Source organism: Mastomys coucha, unplaced genomic scaffold (genome assembly GCF_008632895.1).
Source record: "Mastomys coucha isolate ucsf_1 unplaced genomic scaffold, UCSF_Mcou_1 pScaffold8, whole genome shotgun sequence".
NCBI lineage: Eukaryota > Metazoa > Chordata > Mammalia > Rodentia > Muridae > Mastomys > Mastomys coucha.
The window spans coordinates 67,908,556-67,933,695 of record NW_022196914.1 but is presented as its reverse complement, the minus strand read 5'-3'; the positions used below and the strand labels follow the sequence as shown (position 1 = coordinate 67,933,695).

The following is a 25,140-nucleotide window of genomic DNA, read 5'->3' as shown; positions in this document are numbered from 1 at the left end:
CTTTTAAAAATGCTATAGTAGCTTCAGGTTTCTTTAAAATAAAACTTGAAAATAGAATTGATTGTATTGAAATGCAAGTGGATTTGAGATCATCTTAAACAAAGTTCCACAATGACTTAAACATCAAGAAAACGACAGGATGCTGTGGTTCAAATAATCTCATGTCTGGGACTCAGGAACTTGTGGAATCTGCATGGGGTTAGTGTCCTGATGCCTTTGTTTTCAATTTCATTCATTAAAGTTACATGGGTGTCAGCCAGAAGTCTGTATGAAATGCTAAGTTTTCATCTCGTAAGATATGGAAAGTTCTAATTAGAGTAAAGAAGCATGATTTTATTTTATTTTTACTTTATTTTTTTAAAATCTGAGCCAACTTAATGTCGCAGGCCGACCAGCCTTGGCCTCTCTTAACCCTCGGGAGAAACAGGGTTCCGGTACAGGTCCGCAAGACGTCAGCGGAGAAAAAAATGACAGACAGACGTGACACAAGGAAGTGTTGGATCTGAATGTATATTCTTAAAATTAAACATCAGACCTTTATGGCCATTACAAAAGGAAAAGAAAAATCAGGTGGCTTAGCGGTCAAGGTACATCTGAGGCCATCTGAAAACACAATGGGTCTAAAGCAGCAGCCACCTCTTCTGGATGGGCACAGCACCCCAGGGCTCTGAGCCCGCTCGGCTCCGAACAGCCTGGCCAGAGTGGGGGCGGGGGCGGGCGAGCCAGCCAGGAGAGTAGAGGCTCGAATCTCAAATGTAGACTCTCTCTCTCTCTCTCTCTCTCTCTCTCTCACACACACACACACACACACACACACACACACACACACACTTGGCTCAAGGTCCCACCCATCCTTAGTAAATGTCCACTATGCTAATCTTCTGGCCTAGCAAAAAAACGTGTCCCAGGGGTCTCATTCTTCTAATCCCTGGGAGTGGCTTAGCTGCTATTCTAATGTGGTCTGTCCTATGTGAGTGAAATAAGGATTTTAGTTAAACTTGCCCTGGGATTATCAACCACCATTCAGTGGAACTACAATGCCCTACCCCTATCATTATCTCCCCAACAATGCCGGAGGCAATTAGTCTGAATGGGTAACATTCTTTACAAAATTCCAGGCCAAGGTTTGGCTCAGCAAAGATTAGAGTATTGGACCATTAGTGAGTGCCAGTCAGAAGGCAACTTCTAATTTTATTTAGTTATAAATGAATCATATCTCGAGGGGCACCTAGTGCATGAGACCCTCCATCGACTTGAGATGTTGCAGGAGACTGTCTTCCTTGCAGCTTTTTGCCTCATGAACTGCTGTCACGCAAAGTGTGTGTGGCAACGTAACAGACATAGGAGCTCAGAAATGTTGAGGGGCTCTGTGAAGCCCCCCCATCATTAAAGGGTCTCTTGGATGCCAACCATTGACTAGATTATTTTTCCAAGGAACCTCATATTTTAAAACCCTCTGTCAAATGTTTAGGCTGTGAAGAAAAGCAATGAACTGACAGAAAAGAGCAATCATGGACCATCTCATTAAAATCTCATTTTCTTTATCTCTACCTTGCCTACTAAATAGGTAGCCTTGGATGAATCAACTTGAAATGGAGGTCAGACACCAAACATAACCATTTTCCATGTGACCTAAGTTCCCACCTCCAGAGAAAGATTTCCTCATCAAAAGTTTTAGCTTACTTTTTACCTTTGAAGGTCAAAGAAATTGAGGTCTTAAATCAGATGAGATGAGAGAGAATGCACAGGCTGGCTTCCATGAGTCTACCTGTGGTCTTGTGAGAAGGCTCTTCATCTTCAACCTGCAGAGCTTTTCCCAGTTGCCTTGCTCAGAGTTACCTCTCTGTAGAATCCCCCAGAGAACACCATTTCTCTGCCTTCCTGGGAAAACAACAGAGGTTAGGACCTGAGCTTGAGAGACTGACAACCGGGTTCAAATTGGACCTCCCTCAGGGATCTTCTATGTTTTATTTAAATCTCACATTTATCCAGCACAATGACTCAGGGAGGCAGGCTCAGTATCAGAGCAGATATTGTTAAACTCAACCCTTTGGGGTAACTAGAAAAGCACATGCCTCCTTTACCAAACACCAAATGACATCATGTGTGCTCTGAACCAGTGTGAAGCATAAATACACACTGTCCCCAGAGCTGGAGCAGTAGCCTCACTGTCCCCAGAGCTGGAGCCTCATCTTGGGAGTCTGGCAAACAGGCAAAGAGATTTAAGCACTAAGTTGGGGGAGATAGTTAGAGAGGTAGCTGAACAACTACCTGCATTGTAACACACACACCACAGACAAAAGTCACTCTGCCCTTCATAGCCCCTAGGAATGGCCTGGTAACTCACTTTTGTGACCAAACATACCCTGGAACTAGAAGCCATGCTCCAATCTAGCCTGGATTGTTTTGGGGTACTTGTGCAAATAAGATGAGCAATCTTATGAATGAAATTTTAGGAAAAAAAGAACACCTTAATTACTGTCTTATGCTTATGCATGGTTGGGCATGTAGATAATTAAAATCAGAAGTATCATAAGCAAAGATATGCTTAGTTAATCAATACATAACTCAAACTTATCAATCAAAAAAGAAAAGCATCCATATTGTACCCCTAGTAACTAGCTCCTCTTCTTCCTGGACAACAAAGGAAGGCCTAGAAGTCAGTGGACACTCTTGGATCAGTCTTGCTCAGGGCCTGTGATTTCCTCGCTGTTATCTACAGCTTTCACTTTGCTTTTCAATAGCACCCCTCACTACTTTGCTGCTTCTGTGTGCTTCCTAACACAGAAAGAACTTGACAACACTAGTCTGGATAGCGACGACTGGTACCAACTGGTCCCTGCATTGATTGGGTACTTTGGCGAAGGGCTCACACTGCCATCCCAGATTACAACCCTGAGAGTTACCACTATCTCACAGCGAGGGCAGGTTCAGTGTTTTGTGTTTTAAGAATATCACACTGGCCTTTTGGTAGGAAAGCATTAGAAGGTGATGGGGCTAGATACAGAGTTTATTAGAAGACTGTAGTAACTGTCCGGAGTAGGGACTGATGGGTATTATGGTCCATAAGGTAGCAGTGCAGATGAAGAGGATTGACAGACTCAGGGATGTTAAGGCATAGAGCTGACAGGTCTGGAACACTAAGACTCAAGAGGTACTATCATTCCTGTATGGCTCCTCTGAAATAAGAGAGAACATAGAAACCCATAGTGGGTCTTTTGAGGACACTAGCATAAATACTATGGAGCAGCCAGTGTTTCAGTTCCCTCTGTTAAGGGCCTACTTGGTAGGCATGAACTGTGACAGATGAGTGTGCAGTAGAACAACGTGAAGACAGTAGTTTCCTTGCTCACTAAATCCCTCCTTTGCTTCTAAAGTCTACGTGGACTCTACCACTCAGTTGATCTAGATGGGGGTCAGTCTTTGGATCCTTATTTTGACTGCTACCCTAAATAGCCATAGCTAAAAGGATTTCAATAGGTCTTTTGAATCCGGCAACTTGATATGGAAGCATAGTTTTTGTTATTGACGGCATGGTTTTCCTTGGCTAAGTTCCAGATTTGCTATCTGTAGGAGAATTGAAATCCTGCCTCTTCAAGGTTCTATGAGGGTTGTATTCCATGTTAGCTCTGCGTCATCTCTGCTAATACCTTGCTTGCTTTGGTAGATGGCCTCTAACATGGGCTCAGTAAATATGGCTGCAATGACTCAGGGATCAGGAAGCATAGAAACCTGACCAGGTCACAAGCCAGACCAGCCCTGAGGTCTCTACAAATGTCACCTTACTTAGTTCTTACTGACATTATGCTTTTTCCTTTCCAAATAGTGAAATCTAGGCCCAAGGAAGAAACCATTTACCCAAAGGCAGGACAGAGGCAGGGAGCTGGGATCTCAGGCTTTCTTCTACATAACATATCAGATTCAGGCCATGGATTATTCTACAGAAAGACTTGTTACCAAGTTGATGGCACCTGAGGAGATAACCCTTACTTATCCTGCTTCAAACTTCTGGACTGAACTAGCTGTATAGTGGAGAGAGCAGAGGACAGTTAACAGCCAGCCAGTGTAGATATCGGACAGTGTAGAGGTTAGTGGTGCTTATGGACAAGGACAGGAAGCTGGGGAGAGGAGGCAGCTCAGAAGCCAGGAGCAGAAGAGAAAGGATGAGAGGGTTGATGATGTCGTGATGGGGTGAATATAGAATTACACATCTAGGATATGGCTAGGATCTGAACAAGCTGACATGTATCAACTGGTACAGTAAGCTGGTAGACAGCAAGGACTGAGTAAAACATTATGCCAAAGGAATACTACCTTTCTCCTCATTGAGAGATGGCTCCTACTCCTAAGGGAAGGATGAAGGAAGGCCATCTTCTTCTGTAGGGTCTCTGTGTTGACCCATCCATCCTTTCTGGGATTCCTCCATCCATACATTTATGGAGTTAGCCGGGTTCATACAATGTAACCTCCGGTCTTTGGGGGATATAGAAGGGCTAGCTATCAGAGAAAACAAGTCCCTCTGGCACGGAAAATTTTGATTTTTCTGCTTTTTATGTGTATTTGCTTTTATCAAAGTAAGGGATTTGCCACTGGCCAGCTATCACTGCATTCAGATAGTGTGTTGGAGCCCAAGGATGTCCCAAACCACTGCTGGGAAATGTCAATTTTTTATAAAAAATTAGAAATTAGCTCTAGCAGCTTGCCTGCTAAGTGAAAAAAAATTACAGGATTTCTTCTGCACTGCTGAATGAAGCAGAGGTTTTCTTTCTCCCCCCCGCCCCCGAATGTACAGTAAATCCCAAGTGGTTTATGTCATGGCACCTCTCCTTGAACACAATATAAAATTGCTACCAAATTTAAATAAAAAAATAAATGATGTGTTGTGCTAGGAGATTCTCCTGCCAGCAGCTCTCACACAATTAACACACTGGCAGAATGTGTTGCTAATTCCATGCCACTGGCGTGTTTTCTGCTTCAGAATATAGAAACAAAATCGGGTCAGAGATCCAATAATAACGAGAGTTCGTTAAAATATACAGCTCTGCCTTGTAGATACATTGTAGGCATGGGCGGGAAGTAGAAAGACCCACAATGATGCATTAAATAGCTCACTCCCCCAAATAGAACTGGAAGAATTTGTCTCCAAGCTTCAACACAGAGAGGGGGGAGCAGCAGCAGGGAGAGAGAGAGAGAGAGAGAGAGAGAGAGAGAGAGAGAGAGAGAGAGAGAGAGAGAGGAAAAAGAGTTCATTCCAAGTCTAGGGTTCCATGTTGTAAGAAAGGGCTTCGTTATCAAGATCTGGCCACATCCAAGGGAGGCAGACACCACGCAAGGAAGCCAAGAAAACAAATTCAACGTATCACACAGAATTCTGATTCTGCAGGTTTCTCCAAGATGGTTTCTCTCTCCTCTCTTAGCCTCCTTATATATGTTCTGTTCTTTTCCACAACAACAATGATAATGAAAATATTTTGGCAATGTTCAGAGCCTTTTACACCCATGACCCTGACCTCCAAATCAATTTTCTTTATTCTTAACCTGACCTTGGCTTCCATTCTCCCTGGCGTTCAATATTAGTTACAAAATCTTGAACTCTTTGAGACCTTCTCCCCCTCCCCCAATAACCCTGGCAGACCACACATGTGAAGCCCCAGAGAGAAAAGGGAAAGGCGACTTGACAAAGAGAAATAATAAGGAGATAAACAAGCCCAGTGTGTTCTCTAGGAGTCTCATTTGCACCAAATGCCATTAGCACCGTTATTTTCACGGAGGTCGGTGGGTGGAGGCTGCCTCGGCTCCCTGCTTGTGTCAGGCGCTTTGGATAACACCATACATCACCAGGCGGCCCAAGCACTTCACTTAAATAGTGATATGTAAGGGAGAGCATGTTTCATTTCATCCATCACCCATGGGCTGGCTGAGTGCAGAGACTGGAAAAATCGCACACATTTCTCCATTGCTGCCTGCATTAATACTCGAAAGGGAGCGAGCTGAAAAAGGAAAGTGCCAATTTTGGCACACATGTTAAAAAGAGAAGCAAAGAATAGGAGCGAAAAGAAACCATCTTCCAAACAAGGTGCCAAGGGGGCTGAGGGAGGCTTTTAAGGGAGGAGACTACTTTTCAAGACTGAGGCATTGACGAGGAGAATAAGGACTCGCTGAGACAAGAGTTCCAGGGTCAGCAGCATGCTTTCCAGAGAAGAAGTTAGCTGGCAGGGGCTATTTTTCTGCAAATTAGGTTTCTATCAAGAATAACTGGAGAGGAGGAGCAGAGGGAAATGAATTGGAGTCTCTTGAATAATCAGGTATTGTTGGAGTGTTGGAATGACCTATGCGCTGATGTGCAGGGAGACTGTTCCTGTCCCTCCTCCCACAGCTGTTGACAAAGTGTCCTAATAGGACAGCTCCGGGGTTGACAGTGTGGCCCCATGAAACAATGGTCCATAGAGTGTGGGCTCCACTTGGCCAGAAAGGTATGGTCTGTTGGCTCTTCCTGACCACGACAGGCATGACAGGGCTGGGGGTGGGGGGAGGGGCGGGGCAGGCAGTGGAAGAGGCAGAAACCAAATTCTGGGCAGGTTGTGGAAAGTCATGGCAAGAAGGGACTGGACCTTCCCTCAGAGGCGACAGAAGCTGCACTTGAACTGTAGGCTTAGCAGCGCTTCAGTACCATATACAGTTCAAAGGAACATCTGCCTATGTCCAGTTCAGTTTCTACGGAGAACGCTCCCTGCCCGCTCCTGCAGATCCAGTTGTATCTTGCTGACTTAGATATTTGCACACACTGCGTGACTGAAACCCATGCTTGTCCATGTAGTCCATGTGAAATTATCAGTCAAAGTTCAGGGCTCCAAGGTGAAGCCCACAGAAATATGTCACAAGGGAGACGCTCCTTCTTATGCTTGTTTATCTTCTTAAAAAAACAAAAACAAAAAAAAAAAAACTGTCCTCCAAGCGGATACATTATGTGGCAGCAAAAAATAGGTAACATGCCAGATGAAATTTATAGGCCCTTTAAGTTTCTCAATTTCTGACAGTTCTAAGGTACAACCCAGTCTGCATCAGAAAATAAGGAGATAGTTACTCATTTAACACACACTTTATAAGGATCTATCTCAGATATCCAAAAGTTAAAATTTGAATAGTAAAAATATCTTATATGTTAAGAAAATAGAGTAGGCCCAGAGCTGGGGTCGGAGGAAGGAAGGAAGCAGGTCCCAGAGAGAGTGGGGATGAGGTTGTGGGGGAGGGGGAGCTGGAGCGAAGGGGGCTAGAGCAGGGACTGGAGCAAGAGGGAGAAGGGAAGGGGGAGAAAGGAAAAAAAAGAGTAGTAGCAATCGAGAAAAATGGAAATTTAGGAATCACAGCCAGTCTCATCTGTGACTTGAGGAATACGAGGGTGAAAGGTGAACAGGAGAAAGCTATGGGACAGTGTCAAAAAGCAGAGCTCCCTGGCTAGAACCACCCTGTAATGAAGTGGTATGCCATGTTCATCCTAGCACTGTCAGAGCACAACCCTAGCAGCAAACACAGAGCAGGTACTCTGTGAACATTTGCTGAATTGCTAGGCTGTGGTAACTGTCTGTCTTAGCGAAGGTTTCGATTACTGTGATAAACATCATGGTCAAAAGCCATTTGGAGAGGAAAGGGTTTACGTGGCTCCTGCTTCCTCATTACAGTTTACCATTGAAGGAACCAAAGGCAGGTACCCAAGTAGGGCAGGAACCTGGAGGCAGGAATGGAATTAATGGGAGCTCTGTCCTTTCTGAGAGGGCAAGGCATGCCAAGCATGTGGGAACTTCTATGGAGTCTGGACTGCGAGCTCACTGTGTCTCTCAGATACTAACTGGCTGATGGTCTTGGTACTGACCTTCTCTGGGCCTTTCCCTTTTTCTCCATCCCCCTACTGCTTTGGCAGAAGGATGCATTGACTATCAACTTTCAAAGATTGGGGTAGAACTTCAGACTTCTGTGTACCCATGTTTATGTTTAGAGAATTTCATCTCTCCACAATCTCTGTGAGATGCTGTTACTGGAAGGCTGAATCTGTGGCAGGATGGGGATAGAGTTAAGATAGTCTCTTTATTACACAGTACCTCACCCCAGAGAAGACCCAGGGGGTTCTCCACCTAGCATCCAGAGATGCACACTCTGGAACACTTGGCCTTGTTCTGGGAAGACTATCTTAGAGCAGAAGATGTAGTAGAAAGTATCATGACAATGACTGCCAGCTATCTTATTAAAACTCCAACCAAAGCATAATCACAAAGCAGATCACAGTAATCTGACTCCATACCCTCTACCACCATTTCCAGGAGTTCCTCTCTAGGGTGAGGATAGCCTATGCAGCACTTAGTAGTAAGCCTGTGGTCTGAGTGAGTAGACTCACATTTTTGTTGCTAATTATTAAAGTGACCCAGATTTTAGAGTCAAATCAACAGGCATAGGAAATGAAGTCATTTGGGAGTCTGTGACTTCAGATTCTAAACATGGAACAGAAACTTTTATGCTGTTTAGTAGAGAATAAAGTTGGTGCTTCTTTCTTTCTTAGTTTTGAAATGAAAAGATGACTATATCATTCTCTTCCTTCACTTTCTTCCCTCCAACTTTTGTCCTTTGCTTTTTCTCTCTGATTCATGGCTTCTATTTCTTTAATGTGGGTGGGTGGGTGTGTGTGCGTGCATGCACGTATGCACATGTGATCTCATACTATCAAAATAGATAATAGTTACATTTTTAATAGGTTTTTTTTAAAGATTTGTTTATTTATATGAGTACACTGTAACTGTCTTCAAACACACACCAGAAGAGGGCGTCAGATCCCCTTACAGATGGTTGTCAGCCACCATGTGGTTGCTGGGAATTGAACTCAGGACCTGTGGAAGAACAGTCAATGCTCTTAACCACTGAGCCATCTCTCCAGCCCAAAGTTTTTTTTTTTTTTTTTTTTTTTTTTTTTTTTTTTTTTTTTGAGATGGGGTCTCACCACACTATCCAGGCTGATCCTAAACTCCCAGGTTCAAGCAATTCTGTCATACCTGGATATGTTTTAAATTTTGCATTCTACACAGTGATCCTTGGAGTGGTTTTAGCCTCCTAGAAGAATCCACAATATTATTTACTCCACATGCCTCGCAAAGCCCATTTGTCACTTGCAAAAAAATCACATATAAGACATTTAAATATCTTTCAGTATAAATTAAGCATGTGACACTCATGCTTACAATTCCTTACCTGGTGTTTGGAAGCTCTGGTGCTATAACATCTTTACTCATTCATATATTCATCCAAAGACTATTGATCAAGTCCTACTCCTGAGAAAATATTTGGATTTCCTGATGCTTTTTTCTTTTTTCTTTTCCACAGCTCCCATCTTGTTTGCATTCAAGGAGCTGGGAGAAATTCAGGTCTGTGTGCTGGAGAGGGGGCTAAATATATTAGGTTCATAAGTAGTGCTTTCAAGAAAAACATAGAAATCATGACAAACATTCAAAACAACCTTTGAGTCAGAAGTCAAGAAAGTTTAGCTCATGGACATTAGTCTTGTGTTAAAACATATCCTGGTCCCCAGCTACTCTAAAGACTGAGGCAGGAGGATTGCTTAATTCCATGAGTTCAAGGTCAGCCCTGACTATCTGGTTCTCACTCTATGGTCTTTGGAACAATGGTTTTGTCTTGAGTTTGTTGGAAATGGAAATCCCTGGACCCAACCTCCTAGCTCTGACCTACTGAACCAGAATTCCTAGGCCTAGGCTTCAGGGAATTGTGTGTTTAAAAAAAAATGATTTTAACACACATTAAAATATGAAAACCACTGCCCTCATGTTAATCAGGCTTTATCTGAGCAAAGCCTCTTTTTTCAAATCCTGATAGTACTGCCAATTGAGTTCTACTGCTTGCCCTGTGCTTTCTCCAGTTTAATCTCCAAAATCAATCCCTCTCCCTCCCTCTCTCTCTCTCTCTGTCTCTGTCTCTCTCTGTCTCTGTCTCTCTGTCTCTGTCTCTCTGTCTCTGTCTCTCTCTCCTCTCTCTTCTCTCTCTTCTCTCTCTCCTCTCTCTTCTCTCTCTTCTCTCTGTCTCTGTCTTTCTCTGTCTCTGTCTCTTTCTCTGTCTCTCTGTCTCTCTCTCTGTCTCTCTCTCTGTCTCTCTCTCTGTCTCTCTGTCTCTCTCTCTCTCTCTCTCTCTCTCTCTCTCTTTCACACACACACACACACACACACACACACAGACAGAGCAACCAAGTCATTTATGCAGTTTCAACTCAGGGAGGAAAAAAAATAGCAAATTCACAGCAATAATCAAAAGGGAAAATATTTGGACAGGTAATTTGGGGAACTGGCTATGGATCACTATGTACAATAATGAAGTTGAGCAATTAGGTTTGGAAAGCCACAGCACAGAAAATAATTAACCCACAAAGTAATCATCTTGGAAGTCTCAAAGCTCATGATTAAAATAAACCTGAAACAAATGATTGTTTAACTTTTAAGCCGCGCTTGTTTTAGCCACCGCCAACTTCAGGTGTGAACTCCGGGGAGTTCTACCTGCCTGGTGAGACTGGGTCTAGGTTGAGAGAGCACACGTCCGTTCTTCTGTGTTCCTTTCTCTGGAGAAAGATTGCTTAGACTATCACAAAATACCACTCCAGTTTGTGTGGAGAAGCTGCTTAGCCTTACCCATCGCGGAGGCGCATCACACCTTGGCAGTCCACTTGCAGCTATGATGGGCTTCAGCCATATTGAATCCTATGTAACCTTGGAGGCTGAGATGCATGCTTCGTTTTTTTTTTTTTTTTTTTTTTTTTTTTTTTTTTTTTTTTTTGCAGCTAGCATGCACTTTTGTTGGCGGTTTATTATTGCGAAGCATGGTGCTCCCCTCCCCCGACTCTCCACTCCACCCAAAGGAGTGAATTAATAACTAGAAAACGAGACGGAAATGAGGTCTAGAAGACTCTGGGCTTCTGAATGTCACTGGGAGCAAACAGCAGTGGAAAGAAAAGGTTCCTCTCCATCTTTATGTGCAGGGCTGCCTGTGCATTGACTTGTTTCCTGACACATGAGCCATGGCTTGAAAGGAATTCAGGCCCCAGCAAATTTTGCATTGCGCTTCAATGTGGCCTCTGGGATTGAATAAGGGCAAATCTATTATACTGTTGCCATGGAGACCCCGGCACAACTGCTGATAAAGAGTGTCTGATGTTTGGTAGGCCTCGTAGAATGGTACATACCATTTAAAGAACTCTCTCTCTCTCTCTCTCTCTCTCTCTCTCTCTGTGTGTGTGTGTGTGTGTGTGTGTGTTGCATGTGTGAATCTGCAAGAGAGCAAGTGTACCCATGTGGGTAGTGGGGGTGGAGGGAGAGAAGTGGGGAGCAGGATGCAATGGGAGAAGAAAGAAGTGAGACTCTAGCTTGGCAGATCATGAAGGAATGTTCTGTGTTTTTATAACAGATTTGTACTTTCTTGCCTCTAAAAATTCATCTTGCCTTCTAAGAATCTACACACTAGACAGATGGGGGCAGCAGTAGATGCGCAGCTCACCCATTGGTCTAACAAAATCCGTCTTTAATTCATCAGAAAGAGAATTAAGCTAATACAATAAAAGTGAAAATGTGCTCTTTGCGTCTTGTGATGAATGCCGCTTCCCTTCAGCTGTCTGCCTGAGGATCAATAGTGCGCCTGTAAGGATCACCAGCCTTTGCCAGAATGGGCTAGCAAGATGATGGATTTTAATCATTACAATCACTTCATAACCACCAAACAAAGAAGGCTGATCTACCTTCACGTGCACAATCTCAGTTTGGTTGCTTCTGCTTAGGCGGGTCCTAAATGTACTTCTTGTCTAGAAGGCAAAGCTCACAGTCACCAGATTCCATTTCACACTCGTGCCTCTAAGTGGTCAATATGGGCAGCTTGTGCTTGCTGACTGGTGCCCATCAGCCCCAGTCCTAGAGTGGGTTGGCTTTGTGAAGCTTGCAGCCAGCCAAGAGGCTGGCGTTGCTGGAGACAGGCAGTTCTGGTGAAATCACCTACAGTCAGCAGCAGGCTTCAGAGCAAGCAGCTCTAACAATGGGAGGCTGGGCAATCCACGACAGCTGATAGGATTATTATTATTACCGGCCTCAAAAAGCTGCTGCCTTCTTCTGTGCTGTTCTGCAGACCTCATAAGGCCTCTCTGTGATTTCTGCATAGTTAATTTGTCAGTTTATAAATTACCACATTATGTTAACGCTGAATGCTTCAAAACACAAATATATGCACAGAGGGCTTGAATATTTGAAGTGTTTTAGTACTATGGGGAAATAATTTTGTTGTCAAGCTGTGGCAGATATAGAACTGCTAGGGGATACATGGCCATTTCATCAGGACTGTGTCGATGATGGCCTGTGAACATCCAAGGGGGAAAATCATCTTTTATCACTATTGTGTACCGTGCCGGTCCAGATGGGGGATAAAACATGCATGAGTTGCCCGCAGCTCTGAAAATAATTATACTCATTTGCCAGAAATGTAGAAAGTGCATCCAACCAAGTTACCACCCATCATAGTGACACTCCGTTTGCATACTGATGAAGTTTAAAGCCAGAGACAATGGTGTTGGTATCAATAGCGAAGAGGGGGCTGGGTACCATGAGTGCCGAAGGATTAATAGCACCATCATTTTATATTATGCAGCATTTCACTTATGCTGCATATCAAAGACTCCTGCCTCTGAGGTTCACCTCACTGTTTATAAGATTACAGTTTGCTTTAAGACTCCAGACATTAGCACGATTTCTTTACATGTTCTATGGAAGAATGCAAAATTGTCTGTGTTGTGGAAAGTGCCTAGAATATAATTATGGGTAAATATGTTCAGATGCCATTATAAGTGCTGTCTGTATATATTTGTGTGTTTGTGTGTGGATGTGGGCAGATGCCTATAGACCCACATGAACATGAGTGTGTTTGAAAGACTATAGTGGAATATGAGGAGATAATATGCACATGCTAAATACTAGTGCAACTGCAGAGTCATTGATGAATGTTTTTTTTTTCTAATGTAGAAGAAAAAGAATGATTATAAGCAGGACACAGGAGAATAATTCTTTATATTGCAATCAGCTCAGCTTATATGTATTTGCTTTAATTATAGAAACAACTGACAAAACAGATAGACCTGGGTATTTAATTCTTATTGGATAAAAGAGAATGCAAAATACTATAAAATATTAAATGATTTTGATATACTTCAAATTTTAGACCACTGTAAAAAAAACTGTTGTTGTTATCTAGGAGACTGGTAGATTCCTTTAAATTTTTGAAATCAGTAAGCTTGCACGTGTGCATGAAGAGATACTTTCTCATGGAACCTTGAATTCTCATAGGTGTTCTACACTTTTCAAAATAGCTCATTCACGATGTCACAATGTTTATTTTTAAGTAATGATTTTAATTACATCCTCAAAAGCAAACCATTCTACACTTGGCCTGCATGGTCTGCAGTCTAATGATTAGTCCAACACAGCCTCCCATTTGCCTATGCTGTCATGGGGGCAAGGGTAAGATTTCCCATCTTATTGTACTACAAGATGCAGGCTTCACTCTCCACAAGTCTTCATTGTAATCAAAGGAAGACATGAACGCTGTGGAACTACAATAAAATCACCAAGAAAAAAGGAATCATTTCAACAAAAATGGTTCAATAATAGAAGGCAGGATGCCACGAAATATTTTTAGATAGCAACAGATGTAGATTCCCCAATAAACTCTATTCCAGTCCTCCTTCTCTTGAAATACAGAGGCAAAAGGGATTCCCCAGTGCTTGGTAATAATTGGTCGGGTGTAGAGAGGTGAGAGTGGAGAGGTGAGCACGCTGAAGCAAGAGGATTTTCACAGGAGTAAAGCAGGATGTGCTATGGGTAAACGGAGTGTAGAATGGGACAGATTTTCAGAACTGATGCCTCTGCCTTCATTTGTTGGGGATAATGAAAAAACCATCAGGATAGCACCAAGGACCTGGGAGCAATCCAGAAACAGTCAGAATACAAATCCTTTAGGGAAATCCAATTCGACTGTTGAGTCAATGATTTAGAAAACAGAAAAGTTGATGAACTTATTTAAGGTTCAGTAATAAACTAGCTTCTCAGACCCATTGTTATTGATGACATCAGAAGTTTTGGCATGATGTAAGTTCTCACACATAGCCTCCGATTTCAAAGGAAAAGAATAAAAAGATAATCTGACAGGTGAGTGGGACACAGAATCTCATATAGAGCTTTGCCATTGACTTAGTTAGGGTTTCTATTGCTGTGAAGAGACACCATAAGCTTGACAACTCTCATAAAGAAAACCATTTAATTGGGGCTGGCTTACAGTTTCAGAGGATTAATACACTATCATCATGGTGAAATAAAACAGTTGAAAAAGAGATGATCTTGCTTCTACATCTTGATCCACAGGAATCAGCAAGAGATAGATTGATCAGACTTGAGATTCTGAGACCTTCAAAGCCCACCTCTCACACTGACACACTCTCCAACAAGGCCATACCTATTCCAACCGGGCCACACCTACTCTAACAAGGCCATATCTCCTATAATGCTGCTCTGTATGGACCAAGTATTCAAGTCTATGGGGGTCATTCCTATTCAAGCCATCACAGCCAAGCAGTGGTAGGAAGGGAGATTTAAAGAACACTTTCTTACATTAATTACATTATATATATACATATATATATAATTACTGTTACATAATTGTAATTAATAGCTCTTAAACAGTGAATTAAATATCAATTCCCATTTTAAAGTTAAAGAAACTGAGGCATATTAATGCATATTAAGTTGCCCAAATTCACACAGCAAATAAATCAGAATGATTTAAAAGTGAGTCTAGTTCTAAGTTTACACCAATTTTATAGTATACAAAATGTTCCAGCCTTTTCAGAATATATAAAAGATACACAAGGAGCTAAATATCACATAAATATCACAGATAGAGAAGGTAAAGCCTTTGCACTAAGGAAATAAGGTAAAAAAGGCAATAAAAGTATTAATGATCTTGACAATTATGATATTGAATATTTGATCGAAGAAACTAGAGTTTTTGGTGGCAATATACTTTGTTGGTAAATATAGACAAGTTTTTCTTTAGAGATATAAATAAAGATGTAGTTCTTTGCATATCATAAGTAAGGAAATGAGTCATCAATGGATCGATGCAGACATTCCCTTCTGTTAATTTAGTCCTGAATTCTTTAAGTAGCAAAGATTGGCATCTATTCTAAAAAGAGAGTAAAAAACATGGTGAGAGAGGCATGAGACTCCAGTAGACTGAAGTGTGTGTGGAGAGCTTCAGTGCTGCTTGATAGAATATGTAAGAGCTTAGGCATCGTAACATGTGTGCATGTGCAGGGGACTGGAGCTGTGTGGAGAGCTAGAGCCCAAATGTGTTGACAAATTGTCAATGGAAAGTGTGGCATTGTGTGTCAGAGTCTAAGCAGAAGGAAAATCGGCATCCATGGCTAAAGGTGACCCAGCCTGGGATGTCAGAACCCTTTAGGATTTATAGGTGGCCAAGCTGAGAGATAATGTAGGGTCATGGGGTCCACACAGGGAGCCAATGGTAGTAGAAAAAAAGAGTTTGGCTTGATGCATAAGAATTGATCAACTAAATAAACATATTAAAGATACTGAAAACCAGATTATTCATGTCTAGAGGAAGGAGTAACAAAAATATAGCATTTCAGAATAACCTTCATAGTGTTGGTTTGGAATTTAAGATACCAGTGTGGCTATGGTTTTTATGACAAATAAGTAGATGCAGAAACAAATGCATATGGGGCTGGAGAGATGGCTCAGTGGTTAAGAGCACTGGGTGCTCTTCCAGAGGTTCTGAGTTCAATTCCCAGCAACCACGTGGTGGCTCAGAATAATCCACAATGGGATCTGGTGCCCTCTTCTGGCATGCAGAGGTGTACATGCAGATAGAGCACTCGTACATAAAATAAAGAAGTAAGTCTGTTAAATTAAAAAAAAAAAAAAGGAAAGAAAAAAGAAACCAATTCACATGCAATGAACATTTCTACTCTGCTGTTTTGAAGGCTTAGAAGCAGCAGCTATCCAAACGGAGTTACCCAGTGCTTAATCTTGGCTGTTACTACCTTTTCCACTAAACAGATCCAAGCCTCTGTGGAGAAATCGCTGACTCCTGGTTTGGAATAAAGCCAATGTAAGACAAGCTCCACCTCCTTTTGCAAAAAGGATAACAGGAACAGAGAGGTTAAGTAACTTGCCTCAGTCATGCATCAAATACAATGGATGGGATAACCCCAGGGAAATAGATCAAAGTCAGAGCAGTTCTGCATTCCTACTCCTTTGACAAACCTTTAGGATTATTGTGCCATGTTGGTCATGGATGTGATTCATATGAATCATAGCTGGGTAGGATGATTGGTTGCTTCATTCCTTTAAAAGCTTACATGGCACCTTCTGGTACCATAAAAGCTAGTCTTAAGGGAGGATACATTCAGGCCAGGAGCCTCTGGACTCCGTCTGAATTGCATAGAGTCTTAAGCACCAGGAACTTATCTCCTGCCTCAAGGGGACAGCCAAGGGTAATAGCAATAGTCTGTAATGTTTGGGAGTCTGTTGGACAACCCTCAACAACAACTCTAAAGAGATCATACCTGGTATTGAGGTTTTTGTTATATGGTCTTTGGCTCTTGGAGGAAGCATTGTAAGCCTCTCTGAAAAAAATTCACTTAAACCATATGTATATATCTATACACAGGTTTATATGTATGACTGGTTATTTTTTAGGTAGATAGTTAATAATATGATTCCTTATGACTTTACAAGACACCTTTACTGTTATTTTAGCCCTTCTTCTTTTTCGGTATCTATCTCCCCTGTCCTTAGTTAGACTCTCTCCTCCTCATTTCTGTGATCAGATAAAATCTGTTTTAGGAAAGGTAGTATTAGATGCAATCGATGTATTTATGCAGTAGAGAAAAAAACAAAAATGATCAAAACAAAACAAACAAACAAACAAAAATTGTCCACACCCATCAGGCATGGCAAGAAGAAGAGAATGAAATGTACTTTCTCTTCACTGGAGGCACCCATGCGACTGGTGATTTTCAATATAAGTAGACAGAAAAATAAAAGAGATGTAACAAGCCCTCCTCACCCTTGTCCATTGCAAGGACCAAGACTGAGTATACATAATGTCCCAATGTCATTAAAATACTCTCTACTAAAAGGGCCTGAGAGTGAAGAAATAGCTGAATCTAAGGCATAAACAGGTAAGGCACAAGAAAAGTCTGAATCAGAGAGTGGGATATCTATCTTTGAGTCCGAACATTTGTGGTGTTGACCAACCCGGAGCAAATTAAAAATGGGTGAGGTTGAAAAAGGCAAGAAGATTTTTGTTCAGAAGTGTGTCCAGTGCCACACTGTGGAAAAGGGAAGCAAGCATAAGACTGGACCAAATCTCCATGGTCTGTTTGGGCAGAAGACAGGTCAGGCTGCTGGATTCTCTTACACAGATGCTAACAAGAACACAGTCATCACCTGGGCAGAGGATACCCGAAGGGAGTATTTGGAGAATCCCAAAAAGTACATCCCTGGAACAAAAATGATCTTCTCTGGAATCAAGAAGAAGGGAGAAAGAGCAGACCTAATAGCTTATCTTAAAAAGGCTACTAATGAGAATATCATCCTGAGTGAGGTAACCCAATCACAAAAGAACAAACACGGTATGCACTCTCTGATAAGTGGTTATTAGCCCAGAAGTTTGGAATACAGGAAGAACAACCCACATTCCACAAGGAACTCAAGAAGAAGGAAGACCAAAAGGTGGACATTTCATTCCTTCTTAAAAGGGGGAACCAAATACCCACAGAAGGAGTTGCAGAGATTAACTATGGAGCAGAGACTGAAGGAAGGGCAAGCCAGCCTAAATATAGCTATCCCCTGAGAGGCTCTGACAGTACCTGATTAACACAGATGTAGAGGCTCACAGACATCCATTAAACTGAGTACAGGGTCCCCAGTGAAGGAGCTAGAGAAAGGACCAATGGAGCTGAGGGGTTTGCAGCCCCTTAGGACGAACAACAATATGAACTAACTAGTACCCTCAGAGCTCCCAGGGTCTCAACCACCAACCAAGGACTGCACATGGAAGTGGTCTGATTGTTCTGGCAGCATGTGTATGGTAGAGGATTCAAATTCGATCATCAATAGGAGGAGAGGACCTCGGCCCTGTGAAGGTTCTGTGCCCCAGTGTAGGGGAATGCCAGGGCCAATAAGTGGGAGAGGGTGGGTTGGCAGGCATGGGGAGGCGGGGAGGTAACAGGGGTTTGTTTTTGTTGTCTTTGTTTGTTTCTTTGTTTTTTGGAGGGGAAACTGGGAAAGAAGAAATTTACATGTAAATAAAGAAAATATCTAATAAAAAAAGTAAAAAAAATGAGTAATTCCACTGCCTTATTTATTACAAAACAAATGTCCCATGGCTTTTAATGTATACCATAATTTAATTCATACACCAAACTCAGATCATGAATGGCTAAGGATGTTTTGGTTGGACAGTCCTGGTTTAAGTAAAACTGACTTATCGTAAAGTGGATATGATCTTTCTAAAGTAACAGTTCTGGTTGTATATATGCTAACACTGCTCTCCCTTTCTCAAGATAAGGTTGGACTTAATGAGTAATGTTTTACTTTCTGTAAGGATTGGGGTGTTGCCTCAAACCTATTAAATGGTTTTATACTTAGATTTATATAACTGGGCATATGAATATGTTTAAACACTGGGAAAATTCTATTACTGACTCACCTGTGTTCACTAGCCTGTTACTGTCAATGGCTAAACACCAGGAGGCAACTGTCTATTCTTGACAATGCTGTTTTAATTATAATTCCCTACATCAAAGATGGTGCCTTTTACCACTGAAAGGCATTTACTGTGGTCTATGCTGCCAAGTCTGACAGCAGGATTTCAATACCCTGGAACACGTATGGTGGAAGAAAAAAATCAACTCCCGCAAGCTGTCTTTTGACCAACGCGTGCCTGTTGTGGCATGCATCTTTGTTCATGTGCCCACACCCATAAAAAACAGACACCAATTGCCATTAACCATGAGGGGGAAATAGTAGCTGTATAGGAAATGTCTTTCCAAGTTCAGTTTATTGGGATCTGAACTTGGAAAGGATCAAGGATCTGACTGAGGGAGTGGATATCATCCATAGTGAGACTAAGAAAACGTGCTCAGATGCTGAGAAATGTGTGGAAAGGAGCACAGTGTCAGTTATATGAGGTAGCTCAGTAAAAGAATGAGGGATTACTGGACAAGCTAACAAAGATCATACAAAATAGCTGGTCCACTGTCATCAGAATTGTCAGTGTCATGAGTGTCAGGAAGAGATGGAGATGCCTTCTGGGTTGGAGACGGCTGAGAAAGCATGGCCATTAGCTGCTCTGTGATTTTAATCATAGATTTAATGGGGGTCCTTTTACTACAAAAGATGGTATGGGGACTGCTAACATCGGAGCAGGGTCTGAGTGCTAGACAAGAGTAATAACCCAAGGTGCAGAAGCTCCTTGTTTGTAGGAGATTCAGATCCCAGTTCCAGGACCCCATGTATATATTACCCTCTGGCGGAGACATTGTAGACAGGGTTAGTGTTTTCAGTGGACATTATAGTGGGTTTCCAGATACAGTCATGGGGATTCCTTTAGGTGACACAGGGAAGTAGGAGAGAGAGAGAAAAAGAGAGAGAGAGAGAGAGAGAGAGAGAGAGAGAGAGAGAGAGAGAAAGACAGAGACAGAGAGAGACAGAGACAGACAGAGACAGACAGAGACAGAGACAGACAGAGACAGAGACAGAGACAGACAGAGACAGACAGAGAGACAGAGACAGACAGAGACAGACAGAGAGACCAACAGAGAGACAGACAGAGAGAGACACAGAGACAGACAGACAGATAGACAGACAGACAGGGAGAGAGACAGACAGAGAGAGACACAGAGAGAGAGAGACAGACAGACAGACAGAGACAGAGAGAAACTGAGAGGCAGAGACAGAGAGAGACAGAGACAGAGAGTCAGAGAAGGAGGCCCAATAATGAAAACCAAGTTTGAAACGATGCGGCTACTGGAAAGGGGTCATGAGCTGTGGTGTGTGAGTAGCCTTTGGGAGCTACAAAGAGCAAGAATAATTTCTTCCCTGCAGGCCCTTGAAGGAATGCAACCCTCCTGACATCTTAACGTAAATTTGTAAGACCCATCTTGGAGGTTTGAAACCTCCAGAACAGTACAATTTGTTACAGCAGCAATAAGAAGCTAATTCAACAGACACAAGGGTTTAAAGCAACATCTAGTCCACCAAGTTGCTTTGCTGTTACTGTTGTTGATGTCGCTGCTCAATCTTTTTGAAGCATCCAAATCCATTTTCTGGGGAAATTCTGCTTTTGTGCTTGGGATATGTGGATGACTTTCCAGTCATCCACACTTGACATCAGTTTCCACAGGGCAGACTACACAGCATGAGTATGAAAAATGCTGCAACCTCCATTCCTGACTGCCCACTGCATCCAGAGGCTGACTATACAAACTGTGTGACGGACTTTCCTTGCGTGTTATTGGTTGTTGATCTGCTTTTGATATCTCCTCCTGTAGAGGAGATGTAAACTTTGGTCCTGCTTTGATGGGGTGCTACGAGGAGTGGTATTAACAATGTGCTCTCTGTGGATACTTCTTGCTGACACCTGGCTATGGCTTAGGCATCTGACTTGTGGCCAGGTGTTTCTCTCATAGGAAGCTTATTTAAACTGGCAGATGCATTGATAGAGTTCTCAGTGAAGCTGTGGCCTGTTTATTCCTGCCAAACTAGCCACTCCATACAGGGAATACTCAGCAATACAGTAGGTTCATATATGTAGGTCAGGTGATACACAGATACGAAAGTACAAGAACAGATATGAAACCACAGAACAAGCTTTACTGTCAGTCAGAGGGAGGGGAAGGGAAGAAAGCAGAAATGGGGGAAGGGAGGGGTGGAAGGAAGGTGACAGAGACTGATTTAAGGGCTTAAGCTCTTAGGATCCAGGACATTACCTGAGCAGGCTCCGGTCAGAAAACCCTACTTGGTGGGTCTACAGCAAGCTGGCATGAGTCCTGTGGAGTCCTACTGTGAGTGACAGGTGATTACTGTGGCATATCATACAGACCATGTGGATTGTGAAGGTCAGTGAGGCAAGCCAAGCTGGTCATCTCCAGATGACTTCCTGTAGGGAAGTGCCATCGGGAGACACCACAATAAGGCAGGTAATCTGGACTGACCGAACTGAGCTACTGAGAGGAGGTGGAAAAGGGGAAACTGTGTCAAAGGTGGGTGACTCAGCGTTGCTTCTGGCACTGGAACGTTAAAGCTATATTCAAAATAGATGCTGAGGCAGAATAGAATAAGAACTCAAGGCACCCTCTGACTGCAGGTGTCTTCCAAAGGTGCTGGGAAGGAGACTGAAAGGAGAAGGAGGAGTAAAGTTAGAGCATTTGTTCCCTTTGACTCTTGCATCAATGGCCAGTCAGTCAGGAAGGGCCATATGTCTACTCTGAAGGCCAAGTTTCTGTTGGGGCTCCTTTTTGAGAATGCCTGTTTTTTTATGGTAACCTTTCTTCATTCTTATGCCTTCAGACCTCTGAGTAGAAACAGCTCTTTGCTTTGACTAGCCCCTGATGTTTCATCTTCTATAGACAATGTCACTGTGAACTCACTCACCCCAATGTGTGTACTGTCCTGGGTGCCATGATCGATACATATCCATACATTCCCCCAGCCAGAAGGCCTCAGCAGCTGCAAGTGGTTGGCACAACTTAGGTATCGAGGAAGAATGGGATGCTAGTGACCCTTGTCAATATCCTCCAGCTGAATAGCACTGCATGCACACCTATAGTCACACCAATTTGGTACCATTCCTTGTCTCAGCAGGAAAGCAGAGGTACCATGGAAACAATATTGGCATCTTAGTGAGACAGGATTAGGAGAGACTAATGGCAGGATTTGGGCTTGGGATCAGCAGACTTAGAAAAGGTTTTTGTATCAGGTCTTTGAGCTGCATGGTATGAAGAAGTAGAGGAGATTGTATATGCTTGAATATTAATAAATAACTTATTCAGAGGTCAGTTACACTAAGGCTAGACTTGTGCTTGGTAAAATAGTTTTAATTACTCCAATTTTCTGAGAAAGGATCATCATTGTAACAGACACCAGAGTGAAGTCACAACCCTAGGTTTGTGAACCAGAGTCCCAGCAACTACTCCCAGCATGAGGTCTGACACACTGAGCACCCTTTTAAATTCTCAGTGTTTCAAGTTCTGGTCCTTAGTTGTTTCTGAGTCTTAGTTCAGTGGGAGCCAGCCTATAGAGTTGACAAGACTGTCTGTGCTTACACACTGTGCACTGGATTCAGAAAAATCACAGCTAAGGAGGTCAACTTCTGAATGACAGGAGAGAATGCTCTGGTCATCTATTACCATACATTAATAATAAGATACCAACAGAGAGGAGAGAGAGAGAAAGAGAGAGAGAGAAAGAGAGAGAGAGAGAGAGAGAGAGAGAGAGAGAGAGAGAGAGAGAGAGAGAGAGAGAGAGAGAGGAGAAGAGAGACAGGGAGAACAATGAAAAATTGCTTCCATTCCAGACTTAGAGAGAACATTTGCAAGTACAGAGCGAAGCTGTAGAGACAGAGCTTTTCAAACACGCACGACTGAAATCTCATTTCATAAGACAGACCGCAGATCAGAACTGGAAGTCTGTAATGGCTGAATGTCTGGTGAAAAGTCACTGTGGCTGAAAACACAAGCATTGCTTTTTTTTTTTTTCTTCCTTCAATGGGGAATCATCAAGAAGGAATAAAAAGAAAGCAGAAACGAAGAAGTTAATTTATTCTGAAACCACAATTACGAAGCTATTTGGTATTTTCAAATGTCAGAGAAGTCGTACCAAAAGATATAATTAAGACAGACCCTAGTAGGGAACTCGATGCTGAACCTGGTTTTGAGGGATTGGTGAGACTCAGCTCTTCGTGACAGGAAGGAGATGTTTCAGGAACATTCGTCACCAAGTCTTAAACTAAAGATATCCTTGTTGCTTACACTTCCGATATGGAAGCATTGAGCCCACAGTACTAAAACAACCCCACCAAAGCTTTCCTAACAGGAATTTCCTCACTGCTCTCCTTAGCCTGAGTAATGCATTGTGCCTCACAGTCTCTTCTCTCTCCAACCTCCACAGGCAGAAAGTCTGCATCTCTAGCTCATTACCATCATTCTGATGATAATGTTATGTCTCATCAATTACTAGAGAGCAAGGTCAAATTTAGCAGCCAAATCTCCCCGTTAGCAAGGCCATCAAGATCCTATCAGCACCCTTCCCAAGGCTGCTCCCTCTGCAGAAGCCTTGCCCATCTCTCCCATCTCTTGTTTTTTTTTTCCCTTCCTCTCTCCATTTTTCTCTCCACCCCCTCAGTCTTATCTCAATGCTTCTAGCTATAAAACTCTGCCTGATTTTAAGCTCTGTTCATTATTTGACTTCACTTTTATTTGTAAAGGACAAAGGTAAGAGCCTGCATTCCCAAAAGAAGAGATCATTTGACTTGGTAAATAGATACTGACAAACTATAGTTGGGAGGTTCTCTCAGAATACTAATCCAAGGGAAGGTCTTTTTTGATTGAGACTGTGTTTGTATAAACCATGCCAGTGAGATTTGTTTTCATTAAAGAAAAAAAACAAAAAAAACAAAACAAAACAAAACAAAACAAAAAACCTTCCAGCGAAGCAAAAGCAAACCAGAGACAAAGAAAGAGACAGAGCAAGTCCCATGAAAAGGATCTCCTTTATTTCCAGGCCTTGGCTCTGCTACAGGGCTACCAACCAATCCAAATTTCTTAAAAATAATTTCCATTTAATAGGAAACCCACCTAGAATGCCCACCATAGTGTATGAGTGTTTGACAACAGGCTTGTATTTCCTTACAAAAGTTCAGCTCAATTCCATAAATCATTTACTGAATCCACTTCCTAGAATTAGTAAGCAAAACTTCAGCTTCATAAACACAGCTGCACTTGGCAAACAAACTTAACAAGACAAAAAAAAATCTATTTATTCACTTTCCAGAATGTATTTATAAATTAACTTTGCATTTGAATAGTTAGGATTAAATTGATACAACAACCACTGTCTTAAACTTGGGCCTCATTTCTCTGAGGTAGCAAACCTTGTAAAAAGTCAAAACCTCACAGGAGATATAGTCCTGAGGTGGGCTGCTCTGAATTCCATACAGTATAATGATGATAAGTGTGTATGTATTTAAGATCATACATCTTCTTAGTAAACACTTCCCTAAATTACCTTCTTTGTTTGTTCTTAAAATTATGATTTTTTTTTAAAAGACCAATTTGTTTGATAAGAACAATATAATGGCTTTTCTTTTCAGGAAGAAATTGTCCGATAATTTTTACTTGTCTTTTAACTCTGAGTCTTTTGTGCCATTATATTTTTAATATACTTGTTTTTACAACTGGGTTGTCTGAGTATCTCTGAATTTTAATTGTTAGGTTTAGCCCATTTAGTTTCTTGTAATTTTGTACATTTGCCTTTATTTCTTTCATCTCCTTTTCTGCTTTTAATATTTTGTATTTCCTTTTTGGTTGTTTTCCAGCCCATACCATTGCTGAAGTGTTCATTTAAAGAAGTAAATATTTCATATGATATACATATACATATACATTGGATCTTCACTTTCTACCTGTCAAGTTTCTTAACTGCTGTCCCTTTTTTTTTTTTTTTTTTTTTTTTTTTTTTTTTTTTTTTTGCCATATAAATCTTAGTACCACTTAAAATAACCCCACTTACAAAATTTATTTTTCCTATTATGGCAACTTGAAAAGAAGTTTAATTAGATGTTCCAATGCTCAGAATGTGAGGCCGCTCCTGGAGGGGGTAATAACCCATCCCATTTTACTTTAAATTATGGCTGCACCATGTTTTACTGTATCTCAAGAGGCTAGCAGCCAGGGAAGAGCATGCCTTGCTTGCAGAGGTAGTTTATACTTCAGGAGAAGATACAGCTGGTGCTGGTGCTATTCCCCAGTGAAGAAAA

At 42.0% G+C, this 25,140-nt stretch overlaps 1 pseudogene; it reads left to right on the top strand.

Moving 5' to 3' along the window:
- The first annotated feature begins 17,373 nt into the window (after window positions 1–17,373).
- Window positions 17,374–25,140, top strand: part of LOC116083311 — a 12,732-nt pseudogene continuing 4,965 nt past the window's right edge.